This window comes from Somniosus microcephalus, chromosome 3 (genome assembly GCF_052327205.1).
Source record: "Somniosus microcephalus isolate GS21.2 chromosome 3, FLI_Smic_1.0, whole genome shotgun sequence".
In the NCBI taxonomy this organism is placed as follows: Eukaryota; Metazoa; Chordata; class Chondrichthyes; order Squaliformes; family Somniosidae; genus Somniosus; species Somniosus microcephalus.
This window is the reverse complement of record NC_140989.1, coordinates 85,115,433-85,122,886: the sequence shown is the minus strand read 5'-3', so window position 1 is coordinate 85,122,886 and position 7,454 is coordinate 85,115,433. Positions and strand designations below refer to the sequence as shown.

The window sequence follows — 7,454 nt, the reverse complement described above, 5'->3', positions numbered from 1 at the left end:
CATACAGAACCGTGGTCGCCTGCTCAGCAGCTCCTTCAGCATCACGAGGTGGCAAAGAATTTCCTGCCTATTCCAACCTCGCATCACAACCTACAGAGGCCTCATGTTCCGGCAGAACTTATGAGTTCCGATTATGTTTTTATTCGGCAGGATGCTCATAGAGATACACTCAGACCACCTTATGCTGGACCGTTTCGTGTCATCTCAGCGGGAGAGAAATTTTTCACGGTCGAAGTGGGAGGTAAGTCCGATACCATCTCTATCGACCGACTTAAACCAGCCCATCTGGATCGGAGTGAACCAGTTGTTGCTGCTCAGCCACCTCGCCATGGACGACCACCGTTGGCTGCTAGACCAGTTATGCAACAGTCTACCATTAAATTGCCTGCTTCAGCCTCATCCTTGTCTACACCTTCTGCTACTGTTTCCTCCACTCCAGATGCACCGCTTCAGACACAGCCAAGCACTGGCTCGTCTCCCAACGTTCCATCGTCTGAAGTTCGTAGTCGTTCGGGCAGAATCATTAAACCTCCTGTTCGTTTGACGCTGTCTGTTAAAGAGAATTCTGGGGGGGCGCCTGTGGCGGAGCCACCAAGAGACACTGGGCAATCAGTAATCATTCCTTTAACTACCATGTAGTGCAGCTGTGGACTGCACCTTTAAACTGTATGTAGTTTCTTGCATTTTCGCATGATGACGTCATGACGCCGATCACGTGACCCCCAGTTGGCGCGGAGAGCATGCTGACGTCATGACGTCAGCTTCTAGTATTTAGTAGCAGTCTTAGAAAGGCTGTGAGGCTGCACAGACCTGTTTACATCTGCTCCTGTAGTTTTACCAGTTAAGTTGTTTGTTTATTAAACTTGGTTATTTTGTTTCACTGCGTCGAACTTCATTATTCGGATAGGAACTTCCGTTCCTACAGGGGCAGCATTGGAGGGGAACATCCTGCTGCTGAATCATCTGGAAAGGGCACTGAGACGCAGGGAGAGGGGGGCGGGCATGGCCAGATGGAGGAGGGCCAACAGACGTCGCCACAGCAGACCTTACGCTGGCAGGATTATCCGACAGCAGTTTTCCTACATGAACTTGCCAGAGGAGCAGTCTGTCAGAAGGCTGCGATTTAGAAAGGAGGTGGTGACTGAGCTGTGCCAGCTGCTTCAGCCAGATCTGCAGCCTCAGATAAGGTGCAGGACATCTCTGTCGGCGGCTGAGAAGATGGCTGCTGGCCTGAACTTCTACGCGAGTGGCTCTTCTCAGGCTGCTCGTCAGAGGCTGATCAGAAGTAGCTTCTAGGCCCCTCTCACGGAATGCTTGCTGCCATTCCAAGAACAGGAATGGAACCGGTCTGATACCCCCAAGCATGTGAAGGGCAAGATGCATGTAAGTAGCAGGCATGGCCATTGTAAATGAAGAAAGTGTTTCATTACACAAAATGTGGTTCCTTCAAACATGAGAAAGCTATGGCAACAGAAAGCAAAACTAATACACTGACACATAACTGCCTCTCACACCCGGGAGACTGTCCAAAACATAAATCACATTCCGACCATCTTCCTTGGACTTGATTCCACTGCGACAACCAAAGCATCCAATGCATCATCAGTGAGGCGTTCTGCCCTCTGCCTCACCCTTTCCATGTCTTGCTAGGCTGGTGCGCCACAGGTAGGCTCCCACCACTTTGAAGGCCTACAAGGCAGTGAGTGTGTCTGGTGATGCCAATTGACCTGCCCCTTTAAGAGCTGACCGGCGCCACTGTGTCTCAGGGAAAGTGATTATTGACAGCATCCTCGCTGCGCCCCACCGCCGCGAAATTGGGTTGTGCCGCCGGGTTAGCACCTTAAGAGTAGCGTACAGCGCCTGATTTAGCGCCACAATCACCTTTAGGGCCGCTGCAACCCAATATCACGCTAGGTGGCGCTAAATTGCGCCTGGCGCTAAACTTTACGCATCGCCAGGACTAGCGCCCCAAATGCGGCTATACCGAATTTCTAGGCCATAGAGTCATACAGCACAGAAAGAGGCCATTCAGCCCATCGTGTCTGTGCCGGCCATCAAGTCCTGTCTATTCTAATCCCATTTCCTAGCACTTGGCCCGTAGCCTTGTATGCTATAGCGTTTCAAGTGCTCATCTAAATGCTTCTTGAATGTTGTGAGGGTTCCTGCCTCTACCACCCTTTCAGGCAGCGAGTTCCAGATTCCAACCACCCTCTGGGTGAAAAAGTTTTCCTCAAATCCCCTCTAAACCTCCTGCCCCTTATCTTGAAACTATGCCCCCTGGTTATTGACCCCTCTACTAAGGGGATTAGTTCCTTGCTATCTACCCTATCTATGCCGCTCATAATTTTGTACACCTCAATCAGGTCCCCCCTCAACCTTCTCTGCTCCAAGGAAAACAATTCCAGCCTGTCCAGTCTCTCTTCATAACTGAAGTACGCAAGCCCAGGTAACATCCTGGTGAATTCCCTCTGCACCTTCTCCAATGCAATCACATCCTTCCTATAGTGTGGCAGCCAGAACTGCACACAGTATTCCAGCTGTGGCCTAACTAGCATTTTGTACAGCTCCATCATAACCTCCCTGCTCTTATATTCTATGCCTCGGCTAATGAAGGCAAGTATCCCATATGCCTTTTCAACCACCTTATCTACCTGTTCTGCTGCCTTCAGGGATCTATGTACATGCACACCAAGGTCCCTCTGATCTGTTGTCCTTTCTAGGGTCCTACCATTCATTGTGTACTCCCTTGCCTTCTTAGTCCTTCCAAAATGCATCACCTCACATTTTTCAGGGTTAAATTCCATTTGCCACTGTTCTGACCACCTAACTCTACCCATCTATATCGTCCTGTAGCCTGAGGCTTCCCTCCTCGCTATTCACCTCTCCACCAATTTTCGTGTCATCTGCGAACTTACTGATCATACCTCCTACATTCATATCTAAATCATTAATGTACACTACAAACAGCAAAGGACCCAGCACCGATCCCTGCGGTACACCACTGGACACAGGCTTCCAGTCACAAAAACAACCTTCGACCATCACCCTCTGCCTCCTGCCACTAAGCCAATTTTGGATCCCACATGGCAAATTGCCCTGGATCCCATGGGCGCTTACCTTCTTGACCAGTCTCCCTTGCGGGACTTTGTCAAAAGCCTTACTGAAGTGCATGTAAACTACATCAACTGCACTACCCTCATCCACACACCTAGTCACCCCCTCGAAAAATTCAATCAAGTTGGATAGACATGATCTCCCCCTGACAAAGCCATGCTGACTATGCTTGATTAATTCTTGCCTCTCCAAGTGGAGACTAATTCTGTCAGAATGTTTTCCAATAATTTCCCTACCACTGATGTTAGGCTCACTGGCCTGTAATTCCCTGGTTTATCCCTACTATGTCTCGAAGGCTGCCTTGGAGAATGCTTACCCGAAGATCGGAGGCTGAATGTCCTTGTAACCCCACCTGATGTAGAATCATCCAGACTCGAGTCGTCGTTGGCTTGTTCTCTCTGCACAGATGCGGCCGGACCTGCTGTGATTTCCAGCAAAGTTTTTTTTTTCTGTTTTCAGACACACACGACAACGCAAAATCGTCGAGCAGAAACTGATAGCCAAGTTCCATACTCATGAGGACGGCCTCAACCGGGATCTTGGGTTCATGTCACGCTACATGTAACCCCACCTGATGTAGAGTCATCCAGACTTGAGCCGTCGTTGGCTTGTTCTCTCTGCACAGATGCGGCTGGACCTGCTGTGATTTCCAGCAAAGTTTTTGTTTTGTTTTTCTGTTTTCATACAGACACCTGTAATCATCTGGCAGTTTTCTCTGACTATATATGCTGTGCCTGTATGCTTCTCTTCACTTCACCTGACGAAGGAGCAGCGCTCCGAAAGCTTGTGATTTCAAATAAAGCTGTTGATCTATAACCTGGTGTTGTGTGACTTCCTACATTTGTCCACCCCTGTCCAACACCGGCATCTCCACATCATTTATAAGTTTTGACAGCTCTTCCTGTCAAACTTATGAATGGAGCATTCCCTGCTCCGATTGGCTCCCCACGGCCCACGTGATCCCAGGGGACGCATCGAACTAACTGCGCCCCTGGGATACGCAAGCACTGCGCGTCGGCATTTGGAGCAGGCCCAGGATTGGAATTCCATGGGGGCCCGCAGCTGAACGGCCGGCGCACAAGGTAAGTGCAGGTCGGGGGCTTGCACCCGCGGGAAGCCTCTGACCCAAATTTCTGGGCCATTATGTTTGGAACCTTTATTTTGCAAGCTGCAGTCTATCAAACATCACTTCTAGTTAAATTTCTTCACAGATCTGATTTAACCACAGCCATTAGAATTTAAAATTATGTTAATAGTAATATATTTTAATAAATGTACCCCTTTATAATAAATTATACTCATGTGAAGATAAACAAAGAAAAAGGCAACCACAAATTCAGTTCTATTGCTACAAATGTATTAATTTGACAAGACTATGAAAGTACTTACAGGCTATCATTATATGGTGCTTAATATTGGGTCTTGTCAACCAGAAAGGAGCTTTTACATGCTGAATAACTTCATGTACATTGGTGTGGCTAAACATACTTACACATTCTCATTGAGATGATTGGTTTCTTTGCTCAGCTAAAGACACACTTTTCTAAGTATCTGGAATAGAACCAGGTAATGAGGGGACAAGCAAACAGAACGGGTGTAAGAACCATCTGAAGTTTAATCTAATTTAAGGCAATTCAACCAAAGTAAAGGCCAGCATAGAAATTCAGAGGTTCTCCCACTAGCTCCTTCTTAAAATACCTTGCTTGATAAAATTGTCCCCAAAGGCAATCACTGCTTCAGCTTTTCCAATTTTTGTAGCTTTCAGCTTGTACAACTAAATAAACACATGGCGAATGATGGACTGGGAAAGACCCTCTGGTCCATCCAGCCTGTCCCTCACTATTGTGACAATAGATACACTCCCCACCTCATCCAGAATCATGTGAGCTCCTCGGAGAGGCAAAAAAACAGAACTCTTTAACATTTTTTTCCTAATTTTGTCCCAAAATGAGCGTATTTATAATCATCATTTCTTTATGTTTCTCTTTCATTCTCGAGATGTGGGCATCGCTGGCAAGGCTGGCATTTATTGCCATTCCCTAGTTACTGTATTCGCTGCTCACAATGCGGTCTCCTCGACACTGGGGAGACCAAACGCAGATTGGGTGAGCGCTTTGCGGAACACCTCCGTTCAGTCCATAAGGGGGACCCCGAACTTCCGGTCACCTCTCACTTTAATTCTCTGCTCCACTCCCACTCTGATCTCTCCATCCTTGGCCTCTTACACTGTTGCAACAAAGCTCAACGTAAGCTTGAGGAACGGCACCTTATCTTTCGATTAGGCACTTTACAGCCTTCTGGACTTAACATTGAGTTCAACAATTTCAGACTATAACCTCGATCCCTATATTTTTTTTTCCCCTTTTCTTCTCACATGGTAGCTGTTGATGATTCTGCCATTGCCATTCACACCTCATCGAGAGTCATCTTTTGTTTCTTAACTTGTCTCATTACCTCTCTTTATGCCTTGCACTATCATCCCTTTTGTCAATCAATCTCTCCTGTCTTCCAGCCTGACACAGACCTTCCCTTTCTTCTTTCCTCCCCTCCTCCCTGTCTCTGCTTAAAAATCTCTTTTCTCTAACCTTTTCCAGTTCTGACGAAGGGTCCTCGACCCGAAATGTTGACTCTGTTTCTCTCTCCTCGATGCTGCCTGACCTGCTGAGTGTTTCCAGCATTTTCAGTTGTTATTACCCTTAGTAGGTGTTGGTTGGTCTTTTTTTTGAACAGCTATAGTCCAGGTGAGCCTGGACAGTGAATGTTGTAAGAATATTGGACATAGGAGCAAAATGAACATCTTTTGCTTAGCAATATTAACCATTCTGCATTGCAAATCTAAAGTGATAGCGTTTAAACCCACAGACTGCTGACGCAGGTCAGAAGCTGATCACATCATGGGGTTATTGTCCTGATTAAGATCTTCTTCTTCTTCTTAGGCAGTCCCTCGGAACCGAGGATGACTTGCTTCCACACTAAAAATGAGTTCTCAGGTGACTGATGAGTCCAGTGCGGGGCCTACAGTCTCTGTCACAGGTGGGGCAGACAGTGGTTGAAGGGGCAGGTGGGTGGGGTGCTTGGGTTGACATGCGCGCCTTCCGCTGTTGCCGCTTGGCTTCCGCTTGCTCCCGGCGAAGAGACTCGAGGTGCTCGGCGCCTTCCCGGATGCTTCTCTACCACTTTGTGCGGTCTTGGGCCGGGGATTCCCAGGTGTCAGTGGGGCTGTTGCACTTTTTCAAGGAGGCTTTCAGGGTGTCCTTTAAGCGTTTCCTCTGCCCACCTGGGGCTCTCTTGCCGTGTTGGAGCTCCGAGTAGAGCGCTTGTTTTGGGAGTCTCGTATCAGGCATGCGGATGGTGTGGCCCGTTCATCGGAGCTGAACGAGCGTGGTCAAAGCTTCGATGCTGGGGATGTTGGCTTGAGCGAGAACACTGACATTGGTGCGCCTATCCTGCCAATGGATTTGCAGTATCTTGCGGAGGCAGCGTTGGTGTGTTAATAGGATATGCTTATATGCTAATATTGGAGATTAGTTGGGACAAAGGGACACAGGAACAAACAGATGGGGCGGTAACATCCTATGTGAGGTGTTAATAACAGATTAGCCAAAACAATGGAGGCACCCAACCGGGATGGTCTTAATTTCCCCTCATGTTCCTTTGAAGTGCCAAGCAGGAAATTACAGTTTAATTTGAGTAATAGTCAAGCAAACAGGATGGCCATTATCTGTTGGACAGAGCTGCTAACTACAGTTGTGATGGTTCAGAAGATTTGTGCTGGAGATGCTATAGGTGTAATTGACTCTCCAGGGGACAAGAATGTAGTCTGCAGCTTCTTTGCTTCCTAGGGTTTAAAAGCAGAGGCAAGCCTGCAGTTCAAGTTGTAGGGTCAAAACTAGGGGGGAGAAATTCACTATTTGGGGCACTAATTTTTAAAAGTTTGAAAAGTTAGTGCCAAGCACTAACAATTTCATACTTTTGAAAAATTTGCCATTTGCGCTCCAGGAAGGAAGTGGAGCGCTAAATGAAATGTTCCACTTCCTTCTTGGAGCGCAATCGGCAGCAGGCGGTGCGGAGACTTCAGCAGCATTGCACGCTGGGCCGTGTTCAAAGGCGCCTTCCCTCCCTTAAATGGAAGGGCCATCGCTGCAGGCTCTGCAATATAAAAAGTACCTACCTGTATCACCAAGTCAGCCGCGATCCCACACGATCAGCCTGGCACTCAAGCAGAGTGCCGGGCTGATCGATCGCAGGCAGGAACCTGCGAAAAAAACGGGAACAAGAAAGGCAAAATTTTTACTCACCTCGGCCACCTCGCCTTTAGTCATCGCACCCGAAGCGATCGA

The 7,454-nt window shown here is 47.9% G+C and overlaps 1 long non-coding RNA gene across 1 annotated transcript; it reads left to right on the top strand.

The window, feature by feature from the left end:
* Window positions 1-793: 793 nt before the first annotated feature.
* Window positions 794-3,930, top strand: LOC147121190 (uncharacterized). Its single transcript, XR_015075389.1, has 2 exons — window positions 794-1,383; window positions 3,574-3,930. It is a non-coding gene; the product is annotated as an uncharacterized LOC147121190 (long non-coding RNA).
* The last annotated feature ends 3,524 nt before the right edge of the window (window positions 3,931-7,454 follow it).